General features: G+C 43.7%; 1 protein-coding gene across 4 annotated transcripts in view; it reads right to left on the reverse strand.

Annotated features, from left to right (window-relative positions):
* Window positions 1-2,492, reverse strand: part of LOC135546536 (protein Aster-B-like) — a 107,950-nt gene extending 105,458 nt beyond the window's left edge. For all 4 annotated transcript variants that reach the window (XM_064975040.1, XM_064975038.1, XM_064975039.1 and 1 more), the window contains exon 1: window positions 2,266-2,492. The gene's annotated coding sequence lies outside the window, so the exon portion shown is untranslated. The remainder of the gene's footprint in view (window positions 1-2,265) is intronic.
* Between the last annotated feature and the right edge of the window lie 23,181 nt (window positions 2,493-25,673).

Consider the following 25,673-nt stretch of genomic DNA (forward strand, 5'->3'; position numbering starts at 1 on the left):
TTATTGAAGACTCATCTCTTCAGTAGGTCCTATGACTGAGTGTAGTCTGGCCCAGGAGTGTGAAGGTGAATGGAAAGGCACTGGAGCGACCAACTGCCCTTGCTGTCTCTGCCTGGCCGGTTGCCCTCTCTCCACTGGGATTCTCTGCCTCTAAACCTGTTATGGGGGGCTGAGTCACTGGCTTACTGCTGCTCTTCCATGCCATTCCTAGGAGGGGTGATCAACCCACTCACTTGAGTGTGTTGAGTCACTGATGTGATCTTCCTGTCCGGGTTGGCACCCTCCTCGGGTTTGTACCGTGGGGGAGATCTTCGTGGGCTATACTCGGCCATGTCTCAGGGTAGTAAGTTGGTGGTTTGAAGAGCTCTCTCTAGTGATGTGGGAGCTTTACTTTGGCAAAGTTGGTGGGGTTATATCCTGTCCCCAGTCTACCTGCTATGGAAACCTGACCTGATCACTGACGTGCTACCTTGTCCTGGGCCTGCTGTTTTCAATTCTCTCTCTACCCACCTGCTGTCTCTAACTCTGAATGATTGGGTTTGAAAAGGCAACTGACATTTACTCCTGAGGTGCTGACCTGTTGCACCCTCTACAACCACTGTCATTATTATTATTTGACCCTGCTGGTCATCAATGAACGTTTGAACATCTTGGCCATGTACTGTTATAATCTCCACCTTGCACAGCCAGAAGAGGACCGGTCAACCTTCAGAGCCTGGCTCCTCTCTAGGTTTCTTCCTAGGTTCCTGCCTTTCTAGCGACCGTGCTTATACATCTGCATTGCTTCCTGTTTGAGGTTTTAGGCTGGGTTTCTGTACAGCACTTTGTGAGATCGGCTGATGTAAAAGAGCTTTATAAATACATTTGATTGATTGATTGACTGAATGAATGAAGAGAGAGGTTTAACTAGATATGGCTAATTTGTAGTGTGTAGAGAAGACAGGTTTACAGTATTACTCATCCTACATGGTAATGGTGTTATAGACATCTTTAACATTCTGTCAAAACCACACATTATGTCCAGCTACAAACAGGCAGACCAATCACTGAATCCTGTTCAGAAATTACATTTTGGTTCAGGTCATCTCAAACAAACAATGCCTTTTAAGGCCAGTCTGACTCTGTCATTTCCATAGCAGTCATTAGTGCCGCCACAGTCTCTCGGACAGACCGTTCCCATGCTTCTTCACACCAGCCACTTCAGAGTATCTCCAACTCTCTAGTACAGATGTAGGATCTTTGAGCCAGTCTGCTACAGCAGGGAAATAATCCTGCAGCAACAGGATTATTATGTGGATTCTAATGAATGGACATTTTTGCCTCCAAGCCACCTGGCACTGCAGTGTGGGAGGAGGTTTGTGAACTTATTTTATCTGTGAAGAAAACAATGTCGTTTCAATATGACAGAAAGAGAAAGGGCCCTGACTGACACTTCCTGTGAGCTAGAGAAGCACTTTCCCAGGCCTGACACATTACAGAAGAAGAGAAGCTGTCTGAGGCTGAGAGAGTCTGGCTGTGAGAAGCAATGGGTGTTGTTATTCAGTTAGAGTTGGCTTGGATGAGAGCCAGTGTTAGCTACATTCATACTGCATGCATCCCGAGAGAGTTTCACTCAGAATGAAATGGAGATAGCACATATTATTGGTAGAGATATAGCCTACGGTACAGAGAGAAAGGTTTAGTTAGTGTACAAAGGCTTTATGGGGTAAATGCATACACAGGAGTGTTTAGAAACATGCAGAATCAGAGGCACAAGGGTAGGACAGGAGAGAGAAGGACGGGGGACCCCTATGGGTATTCCTCCAGTTGTTGCGCTGCACACATGCTGCCCTGCATAACAGCTGGCTAGGGGTCATGTTAAAAAGCCAATAGAGAGAGGAGCTATGTGCAGAATGTCAGCAACCTGTCCAACTGACTAGTGGGTATCACACACCCAGCCTCCCAATATTAATTACTGCCCATATGGAAAGTCTGATTAGTTCATTATAGACATTAAAAAAGTGATACGCCTAATAACTGTTATTTGTTTTAACACTGCCAGGTATGCCAAGCAATATGATTATGTTATAAGGAAACGATGCGACTCAAGTCATGGCAGAAGAAGATACTGTATTTTTGACATGACAGTCGATGCATGATATTTCTTTCATGATATTTCTATTACCCACATCGATGTTCACTCAAACTAACGTATACTCGTAGGATGTAATGAATGTCAACAAGTGAACAAGGAATGTTGTATGCTGAAGGAAAATAATACCCTACCTTTGCAGAGGTCCTGCACAAACCGTGGCCAGTGTGACGCGTTGATTTCTCAGTTATAACATGAAATATTAAATTGCCTCCATCCTTATATTTCATTGTTTAGCGTACGATTTCATTGATTTAGCCTATCAATTAGTTGACCGTGTGGCTATATAGAGAAAAACGCCAGTTAAGCCTATTCATTGAACGTGAAATTGACTCGGAGTAGTTCAGTGCGCACTGGAAAGTTGATTCGTAGAACAAACAAGAACAATCAGCGCATCTTGTAGGCGGGGCAAAATCCGTTACTCTGGATCGGAGCAATCATTCCCTGCCTCTCGGAGCCAGAGAGAGCAGACCACTGCCCAGTGACCTATCAGTTGCAAGCACATGCTGCTGACCAAAACAGTAAACTGACCTCCCTCATTTTAACCTCTTAGTTATCGAGATTAAATACATGTTTTCCACAAACTCAGAAACATCCAAAATGTGTGAGGTAGGTCTTCCTAAATATGCCTACACATTGTTTAATGTCCTAATGCTATTCAGATTCACAACTTTGACAATCTTTCCACAATCAATCATCATCATCACCATGTCCCCCCATTTCACTTACATGAGGTATATGAGTCCAGGGAGACAGATACATACTCTACCTCAATGTTCAATGTGATACAACCACCCTTTAAAAACCGACAGCTATATATGATGTCAAATTGTTAGCCAACTGTTGCACAAAATGTTACTACAACATTCTCTCTCTCTCTTTCTCTCTCAGACTGTGTTTTAGCAACAGTTAAACTACAACCAGACAGTGGAGCCAGAGTCAGTGACTCTTAGTCGTGGCACCCAGCCCAGGAGACATCCACACAGAGCTCTCTACCCGGAACTTGGCACCACGAGAGAAACAGCTGCCAGATGGTCAAATTCTACAAGGATACAGAAATGTGCTTTTTTTTATTCAAACTGACAGGTGCATTGGACATTTCTAACTATCGTGTTGTGAGCATAATTGGTTGTTAGTTTTAGTTTAGAATTCCCCTCCAAACATTAACCACTGTACCTGCCTAACGCACAATTTCCATCCTAATTCTACACATTTTTGCCATGGGGCAGAGAAAATGTTGCAGTTTTAAAGCCAATTTTCTGCAATTCTATGCATTTTTTTCCATGACTTTGGCAACAATATTAACGGGGGCCCCCTGGATGTCAGGGCCCCTGAGCACATGCCCTGCGTGTCCGGTAAGGATTAGGCCGACCACAAGGTTTAGATAGATGGCTAAACTACCTTACCTAGCAATGCTAGCTGACATGGGCTAATTGAATGTCATAACAAGTTGAAAATGGCTGATGCACTACCAAATGTCGAAATTGCACCTTGTGAATTCTACTTTTCTAAATCTCAACAGTAAATTGAGACCCCGACTGAGTTTATTTATTTATTTTTGACCCCCTAGGAAGCCACGGGGCTACGAGTATCACATAGTCTGCGTAAAGGAAGAAATGGCACTGGTGTAATCTCATGTTTTAGGATTGTATCTCATGGTATTCAATGGTGTTTGGGATAACCTTTAGTGGTGTCTGGCAAACAACTACTAATGTTAATGACACATGTTTTTGTCTAATTTACATCACATTTAACAATTGTGTTGCACTGATATTGAGTTCAGAGGGAAACATGGCTCATATAGTGACAGTGAAATCTCTATGATAGATAGTTATGTCATAGACCCTGATGCTAATCCTGACCTTTCCGCCTCTTTCAGAACAAAGGATTAAAAGGCCATAGACAACAGAGTGGACGTCTGTGTGTGTGTCACCACCTCCTCCTCACAAGAGCGCTAAGCTCCTCAATGTGACCTGTGTGTTGTTGGTCAAATTCAAGCCTTCTATCTGGCAATGGCCACTCTGCTGCTATTGATAACTTTGCTAAACAATGTTTCTATTGAAGGAGCGGAGCGTTTCCATCTCCTCAATGGTTCCAGTCAGTTTTCCCTATTAAAACTGACAGCAGCCAGGAGCCACTGTACATTTCTGAGTGGGAGAGACACGTGACCCAGGTCCAGAATAGCATCTTAGCCAATGAGGGGGGGACAGATGAGAGATGTGTTCTCTTTGGCTCCTTGTCTGAAGTTAGTGAACCACCAACATGCCCCTCATAATTTGAGCCTGTTAGAGCAAGAGATGTCTGTTGGATGGGAATAACAGTTTCTGTCATGGAGAATATCCTGTGTTGTATCCTGTGTTGTCTGTACCAGCCAAATGATCAATCTGTACAACTTCCAAAGGGTTATTGCAAGTGGGTGTCGGTTTACTTTAGCTTGATTGAAAGGAAAAAGGTATGTTATGAGAGCAAATAAAATGGAAATTTTATTTACAGCGGAGAAAATTAAATTAAGTCCAAACCGGCAGAAAAAAAGTATTTGTGTCAGTTTTCATCTCCAGTTTCATAAATTATTCGAAATGGAAACAGTCTAGAGAGGTGGAGACTTGACTGCAATTAGATAACACCTTCTTTAGGGATGTGGAGACTTGACTGTAATTAGATAACGCCTCCTTTAGGGAGGTGGAGACTTGACTGTAATTAGATAGCAGTTTAGAGAGGTGGAGACTTGACTGCAATTAGATAACAGTTTGGAGAGGTGGAGACTTGACTGCAATTAGATAACAGTTTAGAGAGGTGGAGACTTGACTGTAATTAGATAACGCCTCCTTTAGGGAGGTGGAGACTTGACTGTAATTAGATAACAGTTTAGAGAGGTGGAGACTTGACTGTAATTAGATAACGCCTCCTTTAGGGAGGTGGAGACTTGACTGTAATTAGATAACAGTTTAGAGAGGTGGAGACTTGACTGCAATTAGATAACAGTTTAGAGAGGTGGAGACTTTTTAATTTGATTATTAGTATTTGTTTATATATTTTTTACTTCATTTTACGTGGTATCCAATTGGTAGTTAAAGTCTTCACTGCAACTCCCATACCGACTCGAGAGAGAGGCGAAGGTCGAGAGCCGTACGTCCTCCGAAACACAACCCAGCCAGCTGCTTCTTGACACAATGCCTGCTTAACCCGGAAGCCAGCCACACCAATGTGTCGGAGGAAGCACCTGGCGACTGTGTCAGCATGCATTGCACCTGTCCTGCCGCAGGAGTCGCTAGAGCATGATGGGGCAAGAACATCCCTGCCGGCCAAACCCTCCCCTAACCCGGACGATGCTGGGCCAATTGTGTGCTGCCCCACGGGTCTCCCTGTTGGCTGCTACAGTGCCTGGACTCAAACCAGGATTGAGCTGAGGTGAGGAGAGGTTGAATTGAACCTGGATCTCCAGCCACCCCAGAGAACACATAACAAGATCAATTACACAAATTAGCCACTTCTCCAGATAGAGTTAAGCACCCCCACCTCCACCTTTCCATCAAGGTGTGGATACCAGGCCTGTGGTACCTGTCGTTGGAACACTGCTTGTGAAACTCACGCAGTGTGCTGTTCGTTGGCAGCACAGACAACATTCAAACTAGCTACCTGCTTCCTCCTCTTAATCTGAAGAGGTGTAGCAAGGATCGGACCAATATGCAGCATGGTAAGTGTCCATGTTTTAATAGAAAAGACTGAACATGACACAAATACAAAATAACTGTCAGGACCCGGTTACAAACCTGGGTCTCCGGAGTGAGAAACAGTCACTTAACCAACTGAGCCACGAATAGTCAGCAGAAACCAGAAGATGAGGCAGACACAGCAGTACTTAAGACGGTGTATTTAATAAAGTAAAAAGGAGAAGTCCTTAAATACAAAAATGGCAAATCCAAAAGGTGGTAGGAATAGCACAAAAAAGCCTCAGGAGATACTCAAAAACAAAAACAGAATTCCACAAGAGCATCCACCGGAATCGACAAGAATACACAGAACACTAGGGCTGGGTGCTAACATACAAACACAGAGCACAGAACTGAGGGAAACTAAGGGTTTAAATTCAATCAGGGAAAAAGAGGCACAGGTGCAAATAATAATGGGGAACAAGGGAAAAACATAAGGTCAAAAAGCACAATGGGGGCATCTAGTGACCAAAACCCAGAACAACCCTGGCCAAATCCTGACAGAATCCCCCCCCTAGGAACGGCTCCTGACGTTCCTACCAGCTCTCTCAGGGTGGAGGGCCCTGAACTGACGAATGAGGTCAGGGTCCAGGATGTCTTTGGCAGGAACCCAGGAGCGCTCCTCGGGACCGTAGCCTTCCCAGTCCACCAGATACTGCCAGGACCGCTGCACCCGGCGGGAATCCAGTATCCGATGGACGGTATAAGCCGGCTGGCCTCCAATGACACGAGGCGGAGGGGGAGGTCTGTCTGCCGGGACAAGGGGAGAAAAATAACAGGTTTTAACAATGAAATGTGAAATGTGGGATTAATCTTAAGGGATCTGGGTAAGTGTAGGCGATAAGAAACTGGGTTAACTCTCCTGGCAACCTTGAAGGGACCGATGTATTTTTGGGACAGCTTGCGAGACTCCACCCGTAGAGGTAAGTCTCTTGTGGAGAGCCAGACTCTCTGGCCGGGGCGCAGGGTAGGCCCGGGACGGCGACGTCTGTTGGCTTGTTGTTGGTACCTCTGTGAGGAACGCATAAGATTAAGACGGGTCTTCCTCCACATAAGCCGACAGCGTCTGACGAACTTCAAGGCTGAAGGCACTCTGACTTCTGCCTCCTGGTCCGGGAACAATGGAGGAGCATAGCCAAACTGACACTCGTGCGGGGACATACCAGTGGAGGAGGAGCGCAAGGTGTTGTGCGCGTATTCGGCCCAAACAATAAAGGATGACCATGTGGACGGGTTGTCACGAGTCATACATCGGAGGGTGGTTTCCAGCTCTTGATTCATCCTCTCTGTTTGGCCGTTGGACTCCGGATGGTACCCTGAAGATAGACTGGCAGAAGCCCCCATGAATTGGCAGAAGGCCTTCCAAAACCTTGAGGCGAACTGGGGACCTCTGTCAGAAACCATATCTTGAGGAATGCCGAAGACTCGGAACACATGATTAATTACCAACTCAGCCGTTTCCTTGGCAGAAGGTAACTTAGTCAGAGGGACGAACCTGGCCGCCTTTGAAAACCTGTCGATTATGACTAGGATAGTAGTATTGCCATGGGATGGAGGAAGTCCAGTAATAAAGTCCAATGAGATATGGGACCAGGGTCTGTGGGGAACAGGTAAAGGGTGAAGGAGTCCTTGAGGGCGGAGGTGAGAAGATTTGCCCTGGCAGCACACGGGACAGGCATTGACGAAAGTGGCAACGTCTTCTCTTATGGTAGGCCACCAGAACTTACGCTGGATGAACTCCAAGGTGCGACCTACGCCCGGATGACAGGTGAGGCGAGAGGAGTGCCCCCACAGAAGGACCTGAGTCCTCACTGCCTTGGGGACAAACAACCGATTGGCAGGACCTCCTTTCGGGTCCGGTTCGCTAGCTTGAGCACGTCTCACGGTATCCTCAACTTGCCACGAGATCGGAGCCACAATCTTAGCAGCAGGAAGGACAGGCATGTCCGTGTCATCTCGAATGGCAGGAGCGTAGACTCGGGACAGGGCATCCGGTTTGAGATTCTTCGACCCGGGCAGATAGGTGAGGATAAACTGGAATCGATTGAAGAAAAGAGACCATCTAGCTTGTCTAGAGTTCAACCGCTTCGCCTGCTGGATATACTCCAGATTTTTGTGGTCCGTAAGCACTTGAAACGGGTGAGAAGCCCCCTCGAGCCAGTGTCTCCATTCCTTCAATGCCATCTTAACCGCTAGGAGTTCACGATCCCCCACATCGTAGTTCCTCTCAGTCGGGGTAAGCCGGTGTGAGAAGAAAGCGCACGGATGAAGCTTCTTGTCTTCACCCCTCTGAGACAGGACAGCTCCAACACCAACCTCTGATGCGTCTACCTCCACCACAAATGGTTCATCCGTAGTCGGTAGTATCAGGATGGGAGCAGAGAGAACGCGCTGCTTGAGTCCTTGGAAGGCCGTCTCAGCTTCTCTTCCCCACAAAAACCTTGCATTGCCACCCTTGGTTAAAGCTGAGAGAGGGGCTGCCACCAAGCTGAAGTTCTTGATGAACTTGCGGTAAAAGTTTGTGAAGCCCAGGAAACGCTGAACTTCCTTAACGGATTTGGGGGTGGGCCAATCCGCTACCGCCCCTACCTTCCTGGGGTCCATTTGGACTCGACCGGGTTCCACTACAAATCCCAGGAATTGTACTCGGGATGAATGGAATTCACATTTTTCCGGCTTAACGTACAGATGGCTGTCCAGGAGGCGTTTGAGTACTTGTCTGACATGCTTAGTGTGTTCTTGAAGGGAGCTCGAAAAGATGAGGATGTCATCCAAGTAAACGAACACAAATATGTTAAGCATATCCCTAAGCACATCGTTTATGAGCGCTTGGAACACCGCTGGGGCGTTGGTCAGGCCGAAGGGCATCACCAAGTATTCATAGTGACCAGTAGGCGTGTTGAAAGCGGTCTTCCACTCGTCACCAGGTCTGATCCGCACAAGATGGTATGTGTTCCGCAGGTCAAGCTTAGTGAAAACAACTGCTTCCTGGAGCAGCTCGAAGGCTGTGGCCATAAGGGGTAGCGGGTAACGGTTACGGACGGTTATGGCATTGAGTCCCCGGTAGTCGATGCAAGGACGTAATCCACCGTCTTTCTTGGCCACAAAGAAAAACCCTGCTCCCGCCGGGGAGGTGGATGGACGCATGAGGCCTGCTTCCAGAGCGTCCTTGATGTAGGTATCCATAGCAGCTCGTTCGGGTGGAGATAGGGAAAAGATCCGACCCCTGGGGGGCAAGTGCCCGGAAACAGGTCGATGGGGCAATCGTAAGGTCTATGGGGTGGTAGCATGGTGGCCCTCTGTTTGCTAAACACCAGTTTGAGGTCATGGTAACACTCGGGAACTCGGGTCAGGTCGATGGATTCTAAAGACTCGGGAGTAGAACTCGGGGAATTCTGGAAAATACAAGTAGCTTGGCACGTAGGACCCCACGGCTTGATAGTGCCCACAGACCAGTCGATGTGAGGGTTATGGCTGTGAAGCCAGGGGTATCCAAGGACGAGAGGGAACTCGGAACAGGAGATCAAATGAAAGTTCATCAATTCCTGGTGTTGTGAAACTGAAAGTCGCAAGGAGGTAGTGACATGAGTGACAAGTCCAGATCCCAAAGGGCTTCCATCCAATGTAGTGACCCTCATGGGTTCACTTAGAGGTTCAGAGGGAACGCCATTCTCCTTCGCCCAGACACCATCCATGAAGTTACCTGCGGCTCCAGAGTCTACCAAGGCTTGAAGGTGAAGCTTGTGGTTGTCCCAGGAGAGGGTGACTGGAATGAGCAGACGGGAGTTGGACGGATGGGAGGAGGTTATGTTTCCCGTTACAGTTCCCCCCGGTCTGTACGGGACAGAGCGTTTCCCTGGAGCCCGGGACACGTGGAACGGAAATGGCCCGGTTTTCCGCAATATAGACAGCGTCGCTCCCTCATCCGGCGGTCTCTCTCAGCCTGGGAGATGCGTCCAATCTGCATGGGTTCCGATGGAGCCAGTGAGGATAAAGGTGGGGACTCAGAGCTGGGACTGATAGGGGCTAGAGGTCTACGGTTGAGTTCTCTCTCTCTCAGACGCTGGTCAATGCGTGAGGCCAACTTGATCAGGGACTCGAGATTGTCCGGTGGTTCCCGAGTGGCCAGTTCATCTTGGATAGTGTCGGAAAGGCCTTTCAGAAAGCACACCGTGAGCGCCTCGTTGTTCCAGCCACTTGCTGCTGCCACCGTGCGGAACTGGATGGCATAGTCCGTCACGCTGCGCCAACCTTGGTGGAGAGTCAGGAGCTGTTTGGCTGAGTCAGAACCACTGCTTGGGCCTTGAAACACTCGTTTGAATTCCTCAGCAAAGGCAGAGTAGCTGGCACAGCAGGAACTATGGGCATCCCACACAGCAGTAGCCCAGGCCAGGGCTTTTTCCGACAGCAGGGTGATGATATAAGCGATCTTAGACCGGTCGGTGGGAAACGACGAGGGTTGTAGCTCAAAGGAGAGAGAACATTGGGTGAGAAACCCTTTACAAGCACTTGGATCACCTGAGAACAGTTGGGGAGGTGGAAGACAAGGTTCAGCCAGGGGGTTAACTGCCATGGGTACGTGAATCTGAGTTACTGGGACGGGAACTGTTGCCGGGGTAAGACGATCAGATATTTGCTTAATGGAAGTCAGCATCTCCGACAGAAGATGACAATGTCTAGCCATTAAGGCCTCTTGCTGAACCAGGGCGGCTTCGTGGCGTTGGACAGTCTCCTGGTGGTGGGACAGCATGGCAAAAAGGTCCTGGGAACTGGCTGCCTCTGGGTTCATTTTTGGCTCTGTGTTTCTGTCAGGACCCGGTTACGAACCTGGGTCTCCGGAGTGAGAAACAGTCACTTAACCAACTGAGCCACAAATAGTCAGCAGAACCCAGAAGATGAGGCAGACACAGCAGTACTTAAGACGGTGTATTTAATAAAGTAAAAAGGAGAAGTCCTTAAATACAAAAATGGCAAATCCAAAAGGTGGTAGGAATAGCACAAAAAAGCCTCAGGAGATACTCAAAAACAAAAACAGAATTCCACAAGAGCATCCACCGGAATCGACAAGAATACACAGAACACTAGGGCTGGGTGCTAACATACAAACACAGAGCACAGAACTGAGGGAAACTAAGGGTTTAAATACAATCAGGGGAAAACGAGGCACAGGTGCAAATAATAATGGGGAACAAGGGAAAAAACATAAGGTCAAAAAGCACAATGGGGGCATCTAGTGACCAAAACCCGGAACAACCCTGGCCAAATCCTGACAATAACAAAGTGAAATGTAAACGAAACAGTCCCGTGTGGCACAAACACTGACACATGAAACAATCACCCACAAAATACCCAAAGAATATGGCTGCCTAAATATGGTTCCCAATCAGAGACAACGATAAACACCTGCCTCTCATTGAGAACCAATCTAGGCAACCATAGACCTACATAAACACCTAGATGGAAACAAACCCCATAAATCTACAAAAACCCCTAGACAGTACAAACACCCTAGATGAGACAAAAACACACATATCACCCATGTCACACCCGGACCTAACCAAAATAATAAAGAAAACAAAGGTCAGGGCGTGACACTACCGTAGATTGACTTGACAAAAAAGGTCTTTGTAGCCGAGTTGCACTGCCTGCACAATCTGATGTCTTTGAGTGAGAAAAAGACAGAAAAGAGAAGAAAGAAAAGAGAGGGAGTGTGAGAGAGAGAGAGAGAGGCGAAGTGAACATGTGCATTTCCCACCGACTGCCAGCTGAAGTAATTGCAGTGTGCATAATCATTCATTTTCAGCTATCTGACAGCTCCAGAAACACTGAGGGAAGGAATCTGTGGTAGCAGATTGTTCAATGAAAATACTCATTCACATACATGTTTTGATAGACATGAAGTAATAAATATACAGTACATGCTTTGGTGGGGAGACAGTTTCCATGGTAACAATGGAAGTTGGAATTTGTTTAGCTGCTAAGTTTTATTTTCAGACCATTAACAAATCTCTTGCTATTGTGATGTGTAAAATGCATTATGTTTTATTGTGTTTCCAGTCTTGGTATTACAAAAGGAACCCATTTGAATTTAAAGGAGAAACAATAATGAACCTCCCACATGTTATCTTGCATATCTGTCACGACTTCCACCGAAGTCAGCTCCTCTCCTTGTTCGGGCGGCGTTTGGCGATCGACGTCACCGGCTTTCTAGTCATCGACGCTCCATTTCTCATATATCCATTTGTTTTGTCTTGTTCCATTACACACCTGGTTTTCATTCCATAATTAATGCATGTATTTAGTCCTCTGTTCCCCACCATGTCTTTGTGGATGTCATAAGGTGAATTCACCAATTTGTAAGTCGCTCTGGATAAGAGCGTCTGCCAAATGACTTAAATGTAAATGTAAATGTGTAATTGTTTATTGTTATGTAGATTTTGTCAGGCACTATACTTTTGCTATGTTCTGTGTTTTTGGCATGTTATTGTTCTTATGTGCTGTCATTTTTGGACTGGAATTAATGTGAGCGTGTTTATTATACTCTGCTCTCCTGCACCTGACTTTGCCTCCCGTACACACCCCTGACATTATCAAAGATGTTAGTAACATACATTTTCTCTGTTTCACAGTTCTTCCTATTCCATTAAAGTAAATACCATGATGAAATCAAGGTCAGACATGTCTACATGGTTGTTCATGCAACACATGTGGTAGTGCGTACAGTAATACATCTCAAATTATATTGTGCTGCAACAAAAAGTTAATTAATTCAAAAATTCTCTAGACAGTCACATTTAGTTAGCTGTTATTCGTGATGCTGTTCTCTAAATAATAAAAAAATATGCTAATTATTTCATTAACGAGGCTTCAGATGGTGGTCGACTAAACATAAAAACAAATAAATAAGGAAGAAAACAAATGTATCCTCCACCATGCTAGTTCCATAGGGCATAGATACATCTACTCAATGAGAAATGTATGGCTGCAGTGGTCGCTTAAAGGGATGATAACTATTTCCTCCCCCACCTCCTATCTCCTATGTAATGCATCATAAATTCTATAGATTACCCCCAGCGCATGGACAAACCAGACCAGCTGAGGCTCACAGTATGACACAGTCAATCAGGCCATGCCCCTGTCACCTGCAGTGTGCAGTGACTGAGAGCACAATGTGGCCCCCAGGGATCCAGGGAGACTCTAGTGATATGGTCCTTCAGGCACAAAGAGTTTGAGGCGTTAAACTTTTTAATGTCTGGGCCTCCCGGGTGGCACAGTGGTTAAGGGCACTGTACTTCAGTGCCAGCTGTGCCACCAGAGACCCTGAGCTCGCGCCCAGGCTCTGTCGTAACCACGACCGGGAGGTCTGTGCACAATTGGCCTAGCATCATCCGGTTTAGGGAGGGTTTGGCCGGTAGGGATATCCTTGTCTCATCGCACACCAGCGACTCCCGTGGCAGGCCGTGCACACTAACCAAGGTTGCCAGGTGCACAGTGTTTCCTCCGACACATTGGTGCAGCTGGCTTCCACGTTGGATGCTCACTGTGTTAAGAAGCAGTGCAGCAGTGCAGCTTGGTTAGGTTGTGTATCGGAGGACGCATGACTTTAAACCTTGGTCTCTCCGAGCCCGTATGGGAGTTGTAGTGATGAGACAAGATAGTAGCTACTAACAATTGGATACCACAAAAAAGGGGTAAAATAAAAAACAACTTTTTCATGTCTGTGTGAAAAGGAAACTAACAGTTGCAGTGATGATCTACAGACTTTCCACCAGAGTATAAATTAAATGTGGTTTTGACCAGCGATTCTAAATGTTTACAGATATAACGGCTCTCGTTTGAAGAATGAAGAGTGGACTTAGGCACAGCGTGGTAGGCGTACATCATCTTTTTATAGATGACACCGAAACAAAATAACAAAGACAAAAAAACGAAAGTGCACAGTTCTGTAAGGCTAAGAAACTAAACAGAAAACAAGATCCCAGGTAGGCCAGTTGAGAACAAGTTCTCATTTACAACTGCGACCTGGCCAAGATAAAGCAAAGCAGAGCGACACAAACAACAACACAACACAGAGTTACACATGGAATAAACAAATGTACAGTCAATAACACAATAGAAAAGAAAGTCTATATACAGTGTGTGCAAATGGCGTGAGGAGGTAAGGCAATAAATAGACAATAGTAGTGAAGTAATTACAATTTAGCAAATGAACACTGGAGTGATAGATGTGCAGATGAGGATGTGCAAGTAGAAATACTGGTGTGCAAAAGAGCAAAAAAGTCAATAAAAACAATATGGCGATGAGGTAGGTAGATTGGATGGGCTATTTACGGATGGGCTGTGTACAGCTGCAGCGATCGATTAGCTGCTCAGATAGCTGATGTTTAAAGTTTTTGAGGGAGTTATAAGTCTCCAACAATTTTTGCAATTCGTTCCAGTCATTGGCAGCAGAGAACTGTTCTCTGGCAGCAGAGAACAGCAGAGAACAAAGGAGGTGCTGGCTTTGGGGATGACCAGTGAGATATACCTGCTGGAGCGCATGCTACGGGTGGGTGTTGTTATCGTGACCAGTGAGCTGAGATAAAGCGGAGCTTTACCTAGCAAAGACTTATAGATGACCTGGAGCCAGTGGGTTTGGCGACAAATATGTAGCAAGGACCAGCCAACGAGAGGATACAGGTCGCAGTGGTGGGTGGTATATGGGGCTTTGGTGACAAAATGGATGGCACTGTGATAAACTACATCCAGTTTGGTGAGTAGAGTGTTGGAGGCTATTTTGTAAATGACATCGCCGAAGTCAAGGATCGGTTGGATTGTCAGTTTTACGAGGGTATGTTTGGCAGCATGAGTGAAGGAGGCTTTGTTGTGAAATTGCAAGCCGATTCTAGATTTAACTTTGGATTTTAGATACTTAATGTGAGTCTGGAAGGAGAGTTTACAGTCTAGCCAGACACCTAGGTGTTCATAGTTGTCCACATATTCTAAGTCGGAACCGTCCAGAGTAGTGATGCTAGTCGGGCAGGTGCTTGCAGCGATCGGTTGAAGAGCAAGTGTTGCAAAACAACACAGTTTAATTAGCCTCCATCAGGATTGAGTAGTGGTCTCGGAGCAGCAACATGTAGCTAATTAGTGTTGAAGGCCGAAAACACTTCCGGCTCCAACGGCAGCCAATCTGAGAGAAACTAAGCATCTCTTTGGGGATCACAAACCCACTTCGTCATTAGTAGTTGATGGAGACCAGGCAGCAACCTTTGACAGTAATGGATGACTTCAAACCTCCATGAGCATTAAGTTAAACAATCTCTCAGGGAGAGGACAGCTACGGATTTATGTTACTATAATTGCATATTGATTTATTGACAAAGCATCAAGGCATGCAGTAGAGCAGACTGCTGTGTGGAACTAACTGCCAGTACAATACAATAAAATTCACAATTTTATTGCCAATGCAGCAGTATATTTTCTACAGCCATTCTTAATGCCAAAAGTAAGCTTTAAAGGTAACACCTCCCATTCACCTTGATAAGTTGTCATGGTCCATAAAAGGTGAACAGATAGGGACAGCCTGCTCTATTGTGCTGTTATCATTCTCTGAAATTCAATTAATTGACAGTACAAAGACATTAACAGCTCAGATTAGGAGCCAGGAGAACAAGTGTGGTCCCCATCCATCACCCTTCATAAATATGCCATTATGTGTTGGTCCACAGGGGACACTGACCACCAGCCAACCCACCATCCTGCCAGGTGGAGGTAAACACACTTAATGGTTGTGACTGGAGAGGATGACAAACATGAACGCTGCAGCAGAAATACAGTATATGCAAATGGATTACAGTATGATGTAAACTATACTAGGTAACACTTGATTTGTATGTGGGCAAATTAAACAAATTCCCCAATAAATAATGAATCTTTACCCAGACACCTAACAAGAAATCCATATGAGGGCTATGTTGTATATAAGGTTCTTGACATCAAAGCTGTTCTCTATTCCACATTTGAGTGACATCCATCTATCCATATAAATCCACGAGTATGTGTGTGGTAAATTGGAAAATATGAATTAGTTTATTGAGGTGTAATGCCACAGTTGTTGCATCAGAGTTGATTTAAAGATTTAAAGAGACTGCATCACTACTGGAACCATGGGCACCCTTACCTCAGGCATACTTTAACAATCTACAGTATGTCAGGTGGACTTTCACTATAGTCAATATGGTTAATAACAAAAAAAATGAGTTTCACCTGTTATGGAGTAGGAATATGACTAATAACCGTGTATGAACTTAATTAGTCTGAACAATCAGCATGTTAAATAGGGTGCTTCAACAAAGCATGAAATTCAAAATAACACTTCTCCATTGATCCCTCCATGGGGTAATTTAGTGGCTCATTTTCATGAATGTGCTAGAGTTTAGAGCTTGGTGATGAATAATTGTTGACTATTCTTCATCCTGCAGACTCTCCCCATTGAATGAATAATTAATATACAGCTAAATGCAATTCTATGGGAAATCATAGGTTGATCGCGACTCAAGGTTGAACTAGATATCATTGTTCTCCAGCAGCATACTTTGTTAATCAGACAAATATGAAATAAATGGACCAAACATAAGCCCTGATTTCCTCCAGTGCTTTGTCCTATGGAGGCATGACGGTTCTTGGACATAGTCAAATTCGAACATCATGTGAGACACAAGCAGTGAGGACAGGACCCTGAATATGATAGAGAAGTATTGACATGGGAGTGAAAAACATCCCAAACATACTGAGACAATACTGATGAAGTGAGTAAAGAGATGGAAGGAAATGTGCTTCTTAAAAGTAGCACACATCTAAGTGTGATACCTGTCTTGGAATGGTGGATTTACCAAGTGGAGTACAGTAGTTAAGAAGAGGTACTCAGTTTTCCATCCTGATTTGTTACACAACACATTTTCAACAAGAATTCAGAGTTAACACCTACTTCAACAATTGGCACAGTTAAGGGATCTATTTTTGTCTGTGCTGTGAACAGGTTCAATGGGTTCTATAAACAGTTCTCCTGAAGCTGGATTCATGAGCAGTTGGAACTAGCTCTATGGCTGACAGTGTTTAATAGCTAGCTATGGTTGACAGTGTCTTCTAGCTAGCCATGGCTGACAGTATTTAATAGTTCAACCTGGTCTCAGAGCATTTCATATTATTCTGTATGGAAATCTGAGACACTCCTTTTAGTATGATATGTTACGTTTCATCTGGTATTTATTAATTTGTGGTTATCAATTACACACTTCGTATGATGTTACGATTTACATTATATGTTATGAATTTGCAATGCGTACAGTATGTTACAAATTCTAGCTAGGTGGTTAGGTGGATAACATTAGATAGATGGATAATGTTAGCTAGGCTAGGGGTTAGGGTTAAGCTTAGGGTTAAGTTTAGGAGTTAGGTTGAAGGGCTAAGGTTAGGGTTAGGGGAAGGGTTAGCTAAAAGGGTTAAGGTTAGGGGAAGGGTTAGGTAACCTGCTAAGTAGTTGCAAAGTAGTTGCAAAGTAGTTGAAAAGTTGCTAATTAGCTCAAATGCTAAAGTTGTCCCTGATAAGATTTGATCTTGAAACCTTTGGGTTGTAAGATGTTTATGTTATACACGCACCCATCCACCCGACCAAGCACCCTACTTTTGTTTTTGACTTAAGTAACCATATGTCTTATGTAACGACACCAAATGGCTTTTACATGAGAATGTCTGATGCGTTGGCAAGCTGACAACCCAGCAATTATTATATGAAATCATGAGTTTCCTACATCACCACTGGAACAGCAAGCTCCAAGTCAATTAAAAAGTTACACCCAATTAGAAGATCATAATGTTGAAGATAAACTCATGTGTGGAGGCTAGTTTGTGTGATCCGCTAACCACACTGAACTCTCATAGGAAATCCTGAGTAGATTTCAATTCCAAAGTGAACTCTCAAATGCTCTCAGTTTCTTATTTGGAGAGTTTCATTTCTAAAAGTGGAAGAACTGCGCCACATGTTTAGAGAGGGCCTGCCGTAAGCTTGCAGTAAGCTTCAGGAAATTGTAAAGGGAATGAGTACATGACCAAGAGTGTGTTCCAGAGGTTACTTGGAGGCGAGCTCCATTTCTGTGTGGGGATGATGGGGTAGTTGTGTGGCAGCCAAAAGGGTTCATCAAGGGAAACATTGTCACCCAATGTTGCCACTACCAGTCAGTCACCATAACAACCAGCATCTATCCCAGGGCTTAAAACACATCTAAATTGCCAGAACATTTTAGCCTCGTAATTTACCAGACTGATTAGCGCAGCTCTATCAAACATCCATGTAAGCTCATGAGATCAGGTGGCTTGCGAGGCTAAGAACATTTAGCTGTGAGAGATATTGAATCTCATCTAATACAATAAGTCTTCTGAGTTTGCCACTAACAAGCAGAGGCACAGCTGTGGCGACATGCCATGGGAATTAAAGAGAATTACAGAATGGAGGGACAGAGTTCATTGCCTACAAGAATGGAATATTGTTTTAATTGTGAGAGCTCTGGGGAGTAAGATGTCCAATGTATTTACAGTATTACAATTATACTTGAGAAAACTAGAAACATGATTTGTAAGAGCATAGTTTATCATAGTTTATCCTGCTCTTACAATCATGGAGAGTTAATGTTTTCATATTGCTTTTGGGTAATTTAAGCATGGGTATAATGATGAAAAAGTAAACAGTGGCAAATACCAATAGCATCATCACCACAACACCAAATCAAATGTAATTGAATAAGCTCCGAGCTCTGGTATAGACAGGGCTTTTCTCTGAAGCATTGATGGAACTCCCTGATACAGAAACTGCTCACACAAACTATTCCATTCATCCAGCAAGATCAACTACACACCCGGTCACTGCCAGCGAAGGATGTCTGAGAGGGTTGGGCTGTACCTCATTACCCATGTGGATAATAGGGAAGCCTCAGTGTACATAGCTACAGTAGGAAAAATATATAATCATCACTACACCCAAAACTGTAGCTGCCTCCGCTGAGTGAACCAGCCACCTCTAATCAAATATAATGCCATTTAAACAAAGCTGCAACAGAGAGGTCACTGTGTCTGTAGGGTAGTAATTGTGCTGATCCATAAAGGTAACACCTAATAAACAGTCTAAATAGGTCACTAGGTTGAAAAATGTATGGTATTTCTTATTAAAATGGACTTATTTCATCCCTGGTGTTACAGCCAGTATTGCAAGATACTGCCAAAGTCAATTTGGCAGGATACCAAAAAAAGTAACAGCCGCATGGTAAAAAGAATGTTGAAAACTTCCAAGAAGCTAAATAATATCCAACTCTTCACGGGAGGCCAATGATATTTAATAAAGAGGCAGCAAAGTAAACTCAGCATGCTTCCATCAATACAGTTCATCTGGATTATTATAACACCTTTGTTAATACCAGCAAATAATGTCAGTTATGCTTATGCTGAAACCACCGCCTTTGATTTCTTATTTTCATTCCGGCTGACAATGTGATTAACAAATGAACACTAATATACAATGCTCTCCGACATGGTGATTTGCAAAAATGAATGATCCTACATCAAGCTGTCACTGACCACTGACTGCAGTTTATTAGATTATCTGCTCTAAACGTAATGCTATGGGAATTGTGTTGATGCTAATGTAGCAGTGTGATGTTGTTCCCCTAGATTATGCACCAAGTTGCACACAAGGACCAATTGAAATAGGCCAGGTCAAGAGGGGATGTTAATCATTTGATAATAATAATAATAATAATTCAGTGTGTTTTTTAAAATTTAATTACAGCTGCATAGCTAATGTTATTCTTTGGTGCACAAACACTTTTTCATATCAATATTGTACATACACGTGATTGTAAAAGTTGTGTATATTTTGGTTTGGCCCATCGTGGGTTATCTGTATTTCCGTACCCACTTATTGTTCTCTTTTGCCTGACCTTCGGCATTGCAAGTATGTTGTCCTTGGCTCCGAAATTGTTCAATATAAAACCATGGTAATGTTACACAATGTGCTGTTATGCAACCACAAGTTTGTTACAATGTGGACAATATAAAGATTTATGTTAACAAGTTTCACCGAGCTCGCTAACTAGGGTATCTATTGTAACTTGTGAGTACTTGGGACAGTGTTTGAGTGAGTGTCCCTGTGCTTGTGCAGGTGCCTGAGAGCTATGACCGCGCCAAGGGCTAAAATATTGTGTGTCCTTGGCTAAAGTATTGTGTGTTGTCTCTTCGTGTGCAGGGCAAATAACAATAATTCAACCAGCAGACCTCCAGTTGTGGCAGTGTCCTAATTAAAAGTACACAACGCAGAACGAACCACGCTACACTTATCATGGGTAAGTAGTCTTTATGGATGTTAATACTGACTCAGTGCTGCAATATTACTCATTACCAGTTGTATTTATTAACATACAAGAAACATGAGCCAGCTGATCAATTGTACTGAGAATATTTTCCTGGGAAGCAGATACTGCTATTGTTCTGATAATGGTGAGACAGCTGGTCACAGCAAGAGAGAAGAAACAGATGAGATTATTTCCTGTAATGAATACTCAGGGAGAAACAGGCGTAGAAAACGCAGGAATCGTGGTCACAGGCAGGCAATACACAGGTAGGCAAACAGGCAGGTGAATCAAAACTAGGACTGAAGGCTATAACTGCTTCTCGCAAACGAGCTAGGAAAAGGCTTAGTCGAGTCAAAAACGAACAATACCTCACAAAGGCACAAACAGAATGAACTGAACAAAATAAGGAGCTGATGAGACCAGGTGAGTAACTAACACAGGTTAAATCAATGAACAAAAGAAAAGACAGGACTATGTTTTAGAACACAAAGAAACAGGGCTACGTTCAAGAACACAACAGAACACAAGGTTGACTAAGAAAATAAATACAGAACCTTACATTACCAACACAGATGAATAGAAGAAACTACTGTGGATTGGATAGTGTGGTTTAAATAAGCCTCTGTCAGACAAAATGGACCCAAACCCAAGAACTACAATATCTGGCCTAAACATGAAAGCACGGACAAAAGAGTTTCAGTTTTTTTCAAATCAAATGTGTAAACCTCACAAACATTTGACTAATGTTTATTGTTCCCAAATACTACAGAGCTGTAGAAGCAGATGTTTTACCAAAAAACAAGACAAATCTACTGATTATTTCATCCAATCCTCCTCATCAAACTCACAAGTACTGTTCTCTGACTCAACATGAGGGTGTTACCTCCCTTGTTGACCTTTGAGATGTACAGTCGTGGCCAAAAGTTTTGAGAATGACACAAATATTAATTTCCACAAAGTCTGCTTATTTGCATGTATGTACATGCAATTTGCATATAATCCAGAATGTAATGAAGAGTGATCAGATGAATTGCAAAGTCCCTCTTTGCCATGCAAATGAACTGAATCCCCCAAAAACATTTCCACTGCATTTCAGCCCTACCACAAAAGGACCAGCTGACATCATGTCAGTGATTCTCTCGTTAACACAGGCGTGAGTGTTGATGAGGACAAGGCTGGAGATCACTCTGTAATGCTGATTGAGTTTGAGTAACAGACTGGAAGCTTCAAAAGGAGGGTGGTGCTTGGAATCATTGTTCTTCCTCTGTCAACCATGGTTACTTGCAAGGAAACACGTGCAGTCATCATTGCTTTGCACAAAAAGGGCTTCACAGGCAAGGATATTGCTGCCAGTAAGATTGCACCTAAAGCAACCATTTATCGGATCATCAAGAACGTCAAGGAGAGCGGTTCAATTGTTGTGAAGAAGGCTTCAGGGCACCCTAGAAAGTCCAGCAAGTGCCAGGACTGTCTCCTAAAGTTGATTCAGTTGTGGGATCGGGGCACCACCAGTACAGCGCTTGCTCAGGAATGGCAGCAGGCAGGTGTGAGTGCATCTGCACGCACAGTGAGGTAAAAACTTTTGGAGGATGGCCTGTTGTCAAGAAGGGCAGCAAAGCCACTTCTCTCCAGGAAAAACATCAGCGACAGACTGATATTCTGCAAAAGGTACAGGGATTGGACTGCTGAGGACTGGGGTAGTCATTTTCTCTGAATCCCCTTTCCGATTGTTTGGAGCATCTGGAAAAAAAGCTTGTCCTTAGAAGACGAGGTGTCTCTCCCATCAATCCTGTGTCATGCCAACAGTAAAGCATCCTGAGACCTTTCATGTGTGGGGTTTCTTCTCAGTCAAGGGAGTGGGCTCACTCAAATGTTTGCCTATGAACACAGCCATGAATAAAGAATGGTACCAACATATCCTCAGAGAGCAACTTCTCCCAACCATCCAGGGACAGTTTGGTGACGAACAATGCCTTTTCCAGCATGATGGAGCACCTTGCCATAAGGCAAAAGTGATAACTAAGTGGCTCGGGGAACAAAACATCGATATTTTGGGTCCATGGCCAGGAAACTCCCCAGACCTTAATCCCATTGAGAGCTTGTGGTCAATCCTCAAGAGGCGGGTGGACAAACAAAACCCACAAATTCGGACAAAATCCAAGCATTGATTATGCAAGAATGGGCTGCCATCAGTCAGGATGTAGCCCAGAGGTTGCCAGCATGCCAGCATTGCCAGCATGCCAGGGCAGATTGCAGAAGTCTTGAAAAAGAAGGGTCAACACTGCAAATATTGACTCTTTGCATCAACTTCATGTAATTGTCAATAAAAGCCTTTGACACTTATGAAATGCTTGTAATTATACTTCAGTATTTCATTGTAACATCTGACAAAAATATCTAAAGACACTGAGGCAGCAGACTTTGTGAAAATTAATATTTGTGTCATTCTTAGAACTTTTGGGCATGACTGTACAATACATGGCATCATTTAACATATTCAGGAAATTCCAGTAATTGTTAACCTTAGCCTTGATAATTTTGGTGCCTTATGACATTTTCCACTTGGCAGTGAAAACCTGAATTGTCATTTCATTAACAGACTGACACCATGATTGCAGTGAATATAGTCATGGGTTGGGTCTTCAAGTATTTGTGAATTATTCCAATTTACACAAGGGATCCTGTTTACTGATCCTTACTCATATCTTGCTTATCTTTATGGTTATATTTATTACGTCTGTTTATCTTTAAAATAAGATAAAACATAAAGGTAAGGAAAGGTGAGAAAGAAATAAGAGTCTCCAATGGATAAAAATAGCCAAAAAACAGACCCTCTACAGGTTATACAATATGTGACATTTAACAAGATAGACCTTGCTATTCTCTGGAAGATTCAGCCTCGGTCTTGGTTTTAATGGGATGCGAATCACAATAATCGATATTTTATCCACTGCGAAAGGTCAAAGTCTGCTAGTAAAATGCAGCAACATCTGCTTTCCTCTCCTTTTACAGTTCATTATGAAGAGTCAGAGCTCAATATCCCAGATCTGCCCATTAAACGGGACATGGGTGAAAACATGGAACACTGCAGGTTTTCCTCCACTGCTTAGACCCCTGTAGGATTAACAACTCACATACTTTGTCAACCTGGCTGGGTGAATTGGTGCCTAGCAGGGGAAGGCATGTCTTTAATGAAGCTTTTTTATTTTATTTTTATTTCATTAGGTTCCCCATTAGCTGTTGCAAAAGTAGCAGCTACTCTTCCTGGGATCCACACAAAACATGAAACATGACATAATACAAAAAAATGTATAGACAAGAACAGCTCAAGAACAGAGCTACATCAATTAAAAAATATATTAAAAAAGCCACAGGTAGCCTACATATCAAAACATACACACAAACTATCTAGGTCAAATCTAAAGTTAATGGGAAGATCAATGGGGTCTAGATGAATGTAGAGTGACCCAGAGGAATGCAGGAGGATGTTTACCATAAATCATCATTCAGTGGAATTGAATGAGAACCTAAAATAGAACAAATATAATCAACCATCAAACAAAAAGGGGAAAAAAGAGATCAAACTCATCAGAGATCCAGACTGTAATGTCTATGAATTGAATTTGCACTGTCTGCATGTTGGGCGGCTGGCACTCAAGTCTGCATGAAGGAGTTGGTCATGCTTTTGCACTCATGTCAAAATGAATAATGGGAACTTCAAAGTAATATGACTGAGATGTATCATATTTGCCTTGATTTATGTGCTAATGCATAGCAGCGATGTAAAGCCATCATATGTCATTTATGACGTCAGTCAGTGCCAAAGATATGACACATGAATTCAGCCAAATGTTGTCTGTGCCCTGCATCTGAAGAATTATTAGAGGAGATGAGAGTAAAAAACAAAGCTCTATTTTATGGACTTTTCCTTGACAACTGTTCACAGGGCCATGAAGGATCACAAAATAAATCCAAATGGGCAACTCAGACATCCTGACACACAGAGAGAGAGAGAGAGAGAGAGAGAGAGAGAGAGGAGAGAATGATAAATTCCTCTAATGCAACACGAGACTTCATTGTTTCCAGCAGACTTCTAAGCAGAGCAAAATAACACTTATGTTTAATAACCTGTGAGCTTATTCCTGCTCTTGTTGTTATGACTGATATTTTTTACGAAAACTGATCCAAGTATTCATATGGAGACCTGCTATGTTTAACATAACATATTTTCACCAGAAAAGATGGTTGTCAAAATGTGGCAAGTTTGTGATTTTGTGTATTTTCCATTGACTTGAACAGCATTAGAATTCAACCAGACCCAAAATGTGCAACTAGATGGTCATTATCCATCTCATCATCTAACATTCCCCATCTCTCCCCTACCTACTGCACAGGATGTTCCATGTACACAATCTTTCCACACTTGTTCCTATAGCCTCTCTCTTCTGGCAAAAATCCTTATATTCCTACACAGTACTGGCTAATATTGCTCAGGGAGTGATAAACATGAGAAGGCGAGGTGCAGGGACAAGGTATTTTTCTACAGTAGGTGTGTGCTGCTTCGAGCCGTGGCGACCAGCAGCATCCTTTTTTGCAGACAACAGACGGCTGATGAAAGGTGCAGATGGATGCAGACTCTAGAGGAAAGTGTTCACCGGAGGGTGCTCTCCTCGGTCAGCCTCCAGCTAAACTTCCCTTCACTACGCTTCATCACATAGTTGATGCAATCTAAGGTTAGTGACAGAACAGCCATCTCCTGCCACATCTCCTGAGACAATTAACTGAAGAGTGCAATGAACCAGCAGCAGATCCCTCAAAGCTGACTGATAACACACAGATGAAGTGATGATAAACTGCCACTATCCTGTAGTATGATGACATAGTGACCTGACACTGAACTTGTGCTGATTCATTTTAAACACATAATACAGTAGTTCCATTCACATCCATTCACACAAGCATATTCAAAGCATTACAGTACATAATGTACAATACATGTATGTGTACAATAGACATGAGCTTTGCTAAAGCAAGGTAGGAAACATACATTACCTCACAGAGCACAAAAGGGCAGTAGCTGGGTTAGAACCAAGGATCACTTTGCCATGCCATCTGTCAAGCAGTTGGGGTGCATGGGAAGTGGGACTAATTCACTCCTTTGCTCTCCTCTCTAGCTGCACTTTCCTCTCGTTCCACTACCCTACAGAGCAGAGAGCAGCTCCACTCCAAGTGAAGGGAATCCTCTGTCTGGAACCCATTTAAATTCACACAAGATAACCTTTGCTGGGAATTGTGAAATAAACCTGCATGCCCCGCCAATGTGTTAAGATGTCCCTCCGTCTCTCTCTCTCCTACTCTGTTCTCTCTACTGCTCCCACTCACTGGTGTTCTTTCTACTCCACACAGAAATGCACGCAAGCACGCACACACGCACACGCGCACACACACACG

The sequence above is a fragment of the Oncorhynchus masou genome, chromosome 9, assembly GCF_036934945.1.
Source record: "Oncorhynchus masou masou isolate Uvic2021 chromosome 9, UVic_Omas_1.1, whole genome shotgun sequence".
In the NCBI taxonomy this organism is placed as follows: domain Eukaryota; kingdom Metazoa; phylum Chordata; class Actinopteri; order Salmoniformes; family Salmonidae; genus Oncorhynchus; species Oncorhynchus masou.